Source organism: Amphiura filiformis, chromosome 6 (genome assembly GCF_039555335.1).
Source record: "Amphiura filiformis chromosome 6, Afil_fr2py, whole genome shotgun sequence".
Taxonomy (NCBI): Eukaryota; Metazoa; Echinodermata; class Ophiuroidea; order Amphilepidida; family Amphiuridae; genus Amphiura; species Amphiura filiformis.
This window is the reverse complement of record NC_092633.1, coordinates 1,096,969-1,106,837: the sequence shown is the minus strand read 5'-3', so window position 1 is coordinate 1,106,837 and position 9,869 is coordinate 1,096,969. Positions and strand designations below refer to the sequence as shown.

At 37.1% G+C, this 9,869-nt stretch overlaps 1 long non-coding RNA gene across 1 annotated transcript; it reads right to left on the bottom strand.

Moving 5' to 3' along the window:
* Positions 1–2,137: 2,137 nt before the first annotated feature.
* Positions 2,138–9,616, bottom strand: LOC140154796 (uncharacterized). Its single transcript, XR_011859312.1, has 2 exons — positions 8,929–9,616; positions 2,138–4,964 (listed from the first exon to the last, which is right to left on the bottom strand). It is a non-coding gene; the product is annotated as an uncharacterized lncRNA (long non-coding RNA).
* Between the last annotated feature and the right edge of the window lie 253 nt (positions 9,617–9,869).

Genomic DNA, 9,869 nt, shown 5'->3' with positions numbered 1-9,869 from the left:
TTTTCCAGGTGTGTGTACCGAGTTGGAGTTGTTTTTCAGGCTCGAATGTGTTTGAAGCAAGATTTAGATTAAGAGCAAAAAATGCCTTTGTCTTTTTGTTGCATGCTTGTATGGGGAAGGTTCATCCCTGAGCAAATGAAATTGTTTAAGATAGAGATGGTTTGTATGTGTGAAGTTTAATGACGCGTACGTAAATTTATTAGTTTGTTTTAACACGGTCAGTGGACGCTTGATAGAAATTAATTCACTTACAATTATAGTGGATGTATGCATAGTCTTACAAAATGTCTGATACATCCCTTCTTTTAAACATGTTATCATAATTATGAAGTAGATTGCTGAAAGAGCAGTCAAATTTGGCTTGATGTTTAGCCATCCCTCTTTTAAGTGCTTTGTGTATGTCCATGCCTTTATCCGTCTTCTCTTCAAGGTCGGCGACTATATCCTGGTGAGTGTCATCGTCTTTCAGATGCATGTTACTTAACAACAATGTCATGTAGGGGTCGAAAAAGAAATGTTTAACTGCCCACAAGGTTTTCACTTTTGGCCTTTTCTTTAGCCTGCTCCTCGTCCATACCTTCGTTGGCGTACTTTGCGTATTTTTCTGTCCACATCTCTCGAGTAGCTTGTTTGGCCTGTTTGTACCATTTTTGATAGGCAGCATTGTCTTCAAGCTCATCACTAGACCAGAGATTCCACTAAGTAACACACAAAAAGTCTGAAAACCTGAAATAGCACGTAAATTTAGAATAAAAAGTCCCAAAACAGGCTGAAAATATATAAAATAGCGTACATTTTGATTTTATAAAAGTAGGAATTCAGACAAAAAAGTAGGAAAAGTGACATCTCTGCTAGACACCTCTGCTTCCGACGAGGCATCCTCGGAATCTTCAGATTATTAGATATACATACATACACACATACATACATACAATAGGCTTTTATATAGCGCCATCTCAAATGATCACAGCGCTCAAAACAACATAGCAAGATAAATATACAACAAAAACAAGATAGAATATAAGAAAAAAAAAGTTCATTAGAACTGGAATCATCGGATTCAGAAACATCGACCTCGGGATCGTCTAATTCAGAATCATCTACCTCGGGATCGTCTAATTCAGAATCATCTACCTCGGATCGTCTAATTCAGAATCATCTACCTCGGGATCCTCAGATTCAGAATCATCTACCTCGGGATCGTATACCTTGACCTCAGAATCTTCATCCTTGTCTCTTTTCATCACAGATTCCTCTCCTTAGGTCATACTTTCGCTGGAATGATTTATCACACAGAGACAAGCGTGGGGCTTGGATACATTCAAGGTTCGTATCCTTCCCGATTTAACTCGGTAGGCCTATATTCCTTCCCGTGCGAGGCTTTGATGTTCTATCTTGAGCTACAGAGTGTTGATGATGAAATCGACCATTGCGCCTTATCACAATCTACTTCATGATTATGATGACATGTTTAAAAGAAGGGATGTATCAGACATTTTGTAAGACTTTGTTTACATCCGCTATAATTTTAGAAGTTAATAATTTCTATCAAGCGTCCCCTGACCGCGTTAAAACCAACTAATAAATTTACGTACGCGTCATTAAACTTCACACATACAAACCATCTCTATCTTAAACAATTTCATTTGCTCATGGATGAACTTTCCCCATATAAGCCTGCAACAAAGACAAAGGCTTGCTTCAAACACATTCGAGCCTAAAAAAACAACTCATTTCGGTACACACACCTGGAAAACTTGAATCGTTCCCAGAGATTACGCAATTTATTTACACGCCCACTAAATCGCCGTATAATGACAAAGTTTACCCATCTCATTGTACTGTACTCCTTCCTTAAGTATACGATCCATTCCTAAGGTAAATCTCACTTTATAACCATTGGGGCATTTCAGTATGAACTCAACAGACCCTTCCTGTGACAAGCATGGGTGATGAACTACCAACTTTCATTTATAGATCAAAAACCTGAACTCAACAGGTCCTCCCTATACTTTAACACAGTGAACTCAATCACACCCCGATTTATAGATCAAAAACGTGATCTATAAAGGCCCTCCCATATAGGTTTAACATAGTGAACCATACTGGCCCTCTTACTACTAAGAAATGCTATGTAACATGTTAAGAAGCTATTTCTTTGAAACTCAACACTTTATTCATTGCATTAGATTTATGGGTGAAATGACATAATTTTGTTTAGTGATTTCTCCATAAGCCTGTTTTATATGTTTTAAAAAAAGCAATTTTCATCTTGCAAACTGGTTGTATATAACATAATAATGGCAGATAATATTACAATATAATAATTACTTAACATGCTTAACACGCTGTATATACCCAGCAAACACAAAACGTTTTCGACATCATTCGCAAAAGGTTATAAAAGGTTGTCAGAAAACGTTTAAATGTCGGGTTATATAAAGGGTATATTAAGAGTATAAAACGTTTTCATAACCTTACAAAACATTTGTTGATAATCTACTGCTCTGTAAACAAAAATGTTTTACAAAAATGTTTAAATGTCGGGTTATATAAAGGGTATAAAAACGTTTTAATAACATTCCAAAAACATTCTTGAAAACTTGATACAAAACATTCTAAACAGAATGTTATTTTGGGAGTTGAAAAAATATTTTGCGAAAAAGTTTGCACAAAATATTTTCAATAACGCTTTAAAAACGTTTTCATGACCTTTATATAACCCGACATTTAAATGTTATTAAAAGGTTTTGAAAAAAACATTTTAAGAACATTTCTGTGTTTGTTGGGTTCAAATATTTTAACATAATGTTATCTAAGTATTGACACAATATTTGGCAAAATGTTTGCAAAAATAGTTTACAATAACATTTTTTGAAAACATTTAAAAATATTGTTGTAGTGTGTTTTCATACAAAACGTTTTAAAACGTTATCATGACCTTTATATAACCCGACATTTTAATGTTATTAAAACGTTTTACCTAAACCAAGAGCCAAAATATAACTTATTTAAAACGTTTTAAAAACGTTTTTGTGTTTGCTGGGTATACAACCGATTATAATGCGTATTTATTAAAATATCATACAATAATATCGTCGGGTGCATTACATAGTGACGGATGTCAAACCCAATTACATAGTGACGGATGTTGATCGCAAATTTATCAAAAAATGGGCATCGGGAAAACGTTGAGTAAGTAAATTGGGCATAGATTATAAACTTGACATTAATGTTCAGCAATTCAGCAAGATACTTTCAACACGTTTAATGTAGTAATATCGTAAATCTCACATATGTAATAGATTGCAAAGTTATCCGTCACTATGTCTTGCACAATTATTTTGAGAGCTCAACATCTGTCACTCAGCGTTCGAAATAGGGCCGGTCAGCCGGCATGGTCTGCAATATTCCTGTGTAAATCGAATGCAACTTTTAGTGACTATCACTCATTTTGTGGACCGCTCTCTTCCGAAGGGCATTAAAACTAAACCACTTGACGGATATTTTTTGCACTTGCTGTCAATCAAGAATAATGTATACATTACATGTAGGCTAAAAACTGAGTAGGCGGGGCATCTGCAAATGGTGGTACCTCCTTGATATGTAAATGACAGATAACAGCAAAAACAACTTCCAAATCTGTCCATAACTTTGGTCAGTGGAGAGATTCAGGGGAGCTCAAGTGGGTGATTATTGATTGGCAAGTGACATATTTGGGCATAGGTGCAGCCAACCATTCAATGTGGAGGATGGACTGGAGTAATTTCCTGTTAACCAGGTTTAAGTACTGCAAAGGTCGAATCATGTTTGCTGTGCAGCATAACTGCACTATGAGCGTAATAAGCAACACGTGAACGTGGTACGTATGTAAACGCGCTCTCGATGTCTCGCGATCGACACACATTGCACCGTCCAAAGTGGCATCGCACGTTTACGTACATACGTAGGATTTCGTTCACCCATGTCTAATCCCGATGTCTAATGAGTGTCTTTATAAACAAAAACGCAGTTCCGACTTATTTAATTTCAGCATGTTCGTTAACACAGAAGTAACTAATAGCCAGATTGGTTGTAAGCTATTTATAGAAACATGCTACAAATGCTAGCCGTGGAAGTAGCAAGTTCTGCAGTGACTTATCTCGGTATGTGCCGTAGGGGCTGCGCAATAAATATGAGCCTTGGAGGAGGATAAAATCAGGGGACACGATTGTTTTGGCCAACCAAAAGGGGAGCTATTTTTGGCAAGCCGAGAGAGGGAGGGCCAAGCGATTTTTGGCACACATTCATGGGGCGCCTATTAAATAAAACACTTACGGAAACAGTACCGTAACGCTTGAATGTGCAAATTTTCCTGCTCGATGCGCTCACAATATATATCTAGACCGTTTTATGTTTGCAAATTGGGATCCACAGAGTGGTGGGCAAGCGATTGTTGGCAGGCCGAGAGGGGTGCAAGCGTTTTTGGCACACCGCTTGGAAATTTTACCCTCGTGGGCTTATAATTATTACACAGCCCCTTAACTTTATAGATAGAAACTGCAACTGCGCTTGTTCGGTAAGTAACGTGATCATGCAGTAGTAATTAGCTTCTCCTTACAAACTCATAAACGTCTTGCTCCCCAGATGATGTCACCGTATTGAGAGTGAACCCAAGCTTCCAGATACTCTCAAAAACATCTTTCTGAGACATTTCTCGCATTTCCACGTGGTAAACGTCCATATTCTCGTCCCATATCTTGGGTACAACGTTGGCATCCGATTGAAATTGCAGTGATATTTTCCATAATGTATCGATATGGTTAGATTTGAGTTGCCATTGACATTTTTCGGTGTTAGTATCCGTAACGTATGCAGCAGTAATGTAGATTTTTGATCGGACGCATGCGCTTTTTCGCTCTTCCTGACGTACAGCTTCTAAGAGACCGGGGATTTGGTAGAAATTGGCTTCCAGAGTCAACTGCCTGCAAATGTATATAGAATATAAATATATAATTAGTGACTTGAAAGGGAAGAGACAAAGGAACTGCTTGAAAGTTATTACACTTAGTTCTCTGGTTTGATAGGATGAAACATTTCTTTCCCCAGAGCAGCCAGCGCACATAAACGTTGAAAACCCAGATTCGAACCGGCGACCTTGGTAATACTAGACGACGCTCTAACCAACTGAGCCACAGAGACACGCTGGACTAAAAGACCGGAAGATATAAATCTGTCGGTATTAGGTTCGAATGATGTTCCTCGCATTCCATCGGTTCAGGCATCAGAACTGATTATACTTAGTTCTCTGGGTTGAGGATGAACAAATTTTAATCTTTCCCCAGAGCACCCAGCGCACATAAACGTTGAAAGCGCGCCCCTGTGGCTCAGTTGGCTAGAGCGTCGTGTTAGTATTACGAAGGTTGCCGGTTCGAATCTAGCCAGATGCAATAGTTTGTTTGTTTTTTTGGTGTGTGTTTTTTGTGGGGATTAAATTTTTTGCAAAGGAAATGCCTTTATTAAGGATGTAACTGTACCCTGGGATAACGAAGACCGTTGGATTTTCTTATACGTCCATAGAGACTTAGACCTGATTCATACTTTTTAATTCGACATCGAAACATGGACAGTTCGATGCAACAAAAAGACTGTTCGTAATTCAGGCTTTTCCGATGTATTCAATTTGTTTGCATTAAATTTGATCTTCTAACGAATGTTTATTGCCAAAAAATCAATTATAGGCATATTTTAACGTGGAATTTCTTTCTAGTGGAAATAATTTATTATCAATTTTACGTCAACAAACATTCGATAAGAGATAAAATAATTGTCTGGACATTGTACAACGTATAATTGTTGCACTGGATTGCATTATTCGACGTCGAGAACAACGTATACTTGTTGCACTGGATTGCATAATTATTCGACGTCGAATACAAAGTATGTATCAGCCCTTACGAGCTCTCCAATGTGACAAAGAATCCGGCAGCAGATTGATCGATTCTATGATCGATTCAAAGTTCTAATTATTCTTGGGGAAAATCTCGATTAATTTGTTTCCCGTTTATTATATTTATTCCTTAATAATATTTATTCAATCTATCTCTCAAACTTATCAGCATTTTTGTATTTGCGTTTTATCGGCATTAATGCCTTTATAGGCATATAATGTAATACCACAATACATATTGTGTGTGGGTTCAATGTTCAATTGCCATACGACGCGTCGATTGAAACGTTTCGGGCCGGTTTCTCGAAGCATGGCTAGTGGTCAGGCTTCCTAAACATCAGGACTAAGCCCAATTCTAATCTACTCTGATCCTATAAACCAGTGCTTACTATTTCACCTTGTACATCACCTGAAGAGATAAATCAATAAAACGGATCCAGGGTAGGGCTAGCCTTCTGGCTTAGAAAGTCTGTACTAGGCAAGCTTCGAGAAATCGGACCCTAGTGTCTAGATCATGATGTACAACCCCTTTTATATTAAAAGTATCCTTTACCATTTTGCAAGTTTGGGGGTTAATCAACAAAACTGGCAAAATGTTTTAAAGTTTCACTTCGGCAATTTCAATATATCTAGGCCCGGATAATTAGATAGATTTCTGCAGCAGCATCCTCGCATTTGTATGCAGTGTCTAGAGTCCGTTGCTTATTAAGGTTAACAACTTTTTAAACTGTTGCGATTTAGTAGTTCACAGTATCTTGTGAATGGTAGTGAGCTTTGGCAAAAATTGCATTGATCATTTCATAGCGAGCGTGTAGAAGAATGCAAATATCACAGATATATAACACGCGTGGTTCTTGAGTTGCTGTGGTTCCGGTGGTTCTTGAGTTATGTTGTAAAGAGGATGAAAGAACAAAACTTTTTGTAAAGCGTACATAACTCATTAACAACAATAAATCAAGCAAGTTTTTTAAAGTATATGATTTGTAGAATGTTATTTTTCAATAATATATTGATTTAGATAATGAAAATCGATTTTTTTTTTGCTGCTTCGACCAACAATACGCTTTAATCATAAAATAGTTTTGAATTATGAAATTGCTGTATTGTTAATAAGTTATATGCATGTTTTGTTTTCTATTTTTGTGTTTCTTTTAAATTAACTTTAAATAATTATGTTTGTTCTAATCTTGTGTCTTGGTTTCCTATGCAGACGGTTACGTAAAGTACTATGCTACACTATGGTTCACAATAGCCTCACCCCAGTGGCATAGTTCCTTAACCCCAATTAAACAATCAGGGTGCAAAATTTGACCTCATGTTGCAGAGTATGAGTTTTTGTACTCAAATTTTCAAAGGTCATTCAATGAATGTGCAAATGTATTGGAATAAGAACTGAGTGAGCCCTGCTATTGGTTGTTCAATAGTTGATCTGTATTATATCACTTAATTTCCGGATATAAAGTCCGGTGTCCGGACTCGTAAACTTTCCAGAAAAACTTAATTAGCCATGTACCTTTTACATATCATTTTACATGTACTACCGTAAATGGCACCATCATCATTTATACTTCGACTTAATTGCGTTTTAATTTTTTTGTTTCTTTTGTTTGTGTTCTATTTCCGTCCAAATTGCTTCACATGTATATATTTATCACAAACAACAATACACCACCAAAATTGTGACGTTTAATTGTTTCCATTGTTCATATTGAAGACATTATTTTCGACGTGGGGAAATTTCAGTCGAAGCACACTATAAATCACTGTTGACATGTTTTCTATTCAGTATGATCGTGAAAGTGGGTCATTTGTACACACCTGTACAGCATTTATTTTGAACAAATTGCTCCATCAAAATTGCGAAAAATTATCCACAATGGGTCGCAATATACCCGTAACCCTTGAGTTAAGGGTTAAGGTTAGGGTTTAGGGTTAAGATTGCAACTAAAACAAAACGTAACTACCAACTTGGGATTATCATGATTATACTAAAACCCCGGGACTAAAACCGGGCAACAAATCCAGGGCTGAAAATCATGTTCTTGTTTCTGATACTAGTTTTGATATGCATGGAACTAAATTTATATGGTTCAAAAGTGTTAAAACTATACACTTGTAGCTACTTGTTAAGGCATATATAGACCATGGAAAAAAGGACGGAACCATACTATGATCAGTGATGATAGTGGTCCCGGATAGTGGTGCAGAATATATAATGTATATAAAGTCTTCTAAACATCAGTCATAAGCAATGAATTTCTTCAGTTATGAACACAGCATAACATTGAAGGCATGGAGATTTTTAGCAATATTCAACACTCACGGCAACTAAGGGGCGCACCATTAGATTTCCAGGGGGGCATGGGAGTTTTTTGAAAAAAAAAAAAAAACTTGCCCACTAGTGAGAAGAAAAAAAAAACTTTGCCCACTAGTGATGAGTAAAAAAAAAAAATTTCCCCCACCCAACTTTGTATAAAAATGTACATTAAAATTGAAAAAAAATAACTTCGCCGCCGAAGGCGGCGAAAAAAAAAATTTGGTGCTCTTGGAGGCGAAAAAAAAAATTCCGCCTGACCCAAACTCCCATGCCCCCCTGAGAATCTAATGGTGCGTCCCAAAAGGGTTCTCTATAGCCATTAGTTTATGGTACAGATTTCCTTTAAAATACTTTTGTGCTTTGTTGAGCAGTATACTATACATGTCTGCGTACTATAACCGGGAGTCTTTAGTACCGGTATTATTACCAATTCAAAACTTGACCAATTTTCATGCATTTTATAGCTTTTTATTATGCCCTTTCCACAAAGTAGTATGCATGCCAAATATCGATGTTTTTCAGGATTTTTTTTTATAGGAACGTGTCACAATAATTTTGAGTCCGTTGTGCTTTAATGGGTAGTAAGTGTGCAAATGGGTTAATATACAAATATTATTAAGGAAATACAATATGCATAGGTATAGGTATATACAGACTGAGTAAACAATAGACCTATACTTACTCAAACTCGCAGAAATCATCAGGCAATGCAAGTTTCTTGTTGCGTAGGAAATTGAGAATATATCGAAAAAAAGTGGCCCGTCTCTGTCCAATACGAAGTTTCCTTCAATGTCTTTCTCTTTCGGAACTCGCGTACAGAATTTACTCCCTAAAACTGACTCAGGGAACCTGGTTAGGGTGTCACGAGTGGTCTTGTAGACTTCTCCACCAACATTTAATCCTATTACGACATTCATCTTTCTGCAGGGTCTTTCTGCAATCCAGAGGTTGACTGTTTATCGATTATTTCTGGGCTGCTCCAGTTAATGCGAAGTATGCTAGATGTTACTTTAAGGTACTTTCAACCATTCAGTCGACTATTTAGTAAGGCCTGCACCCGCTGTCCGAGAGGAAAATATGAAGTTTCTCGTCGTCAACTTCAGTTTAGCTATTTATGTACGGGTTTTATCACGACCCTTAAATCAGTATTTGCGTGATACAAACAGGAACGTAGTTTGGCAAGCGGGTCGAAGTACAAATTTTATGCCAAGAACTTGACAGGTAGTCCAGTCGAGTGAGTTGAATGACCGCGTCCGCACGTAGACTGTTCTATCCGATATCTGTGTAGTGTAAGAAGAGTTAAATCGACGTTGAGTAAAACTTTACCCACTTTTGGGCATTTTATCCAACAGTTATCAGGGCGTTATAAACCGGGGTTATAAACCACTGACTTTATAATAGCCTACAGAGCAGGGGCACACCAACACCGCCTGGTTTTTAATATAATTATTTGGTGCAGCAGAGACACTAAAATGAATACACGGGATCGATACACGTGAATTGCTATAAGCACGATTTTGATATCAGACGAAAATCTTCGGATACTGGGTTAGAAATTGATTAATATCTCCCGCAAATGAATTTTTCTCAAGAAACCAGATGTGGTCTCATATACTTGAAAAT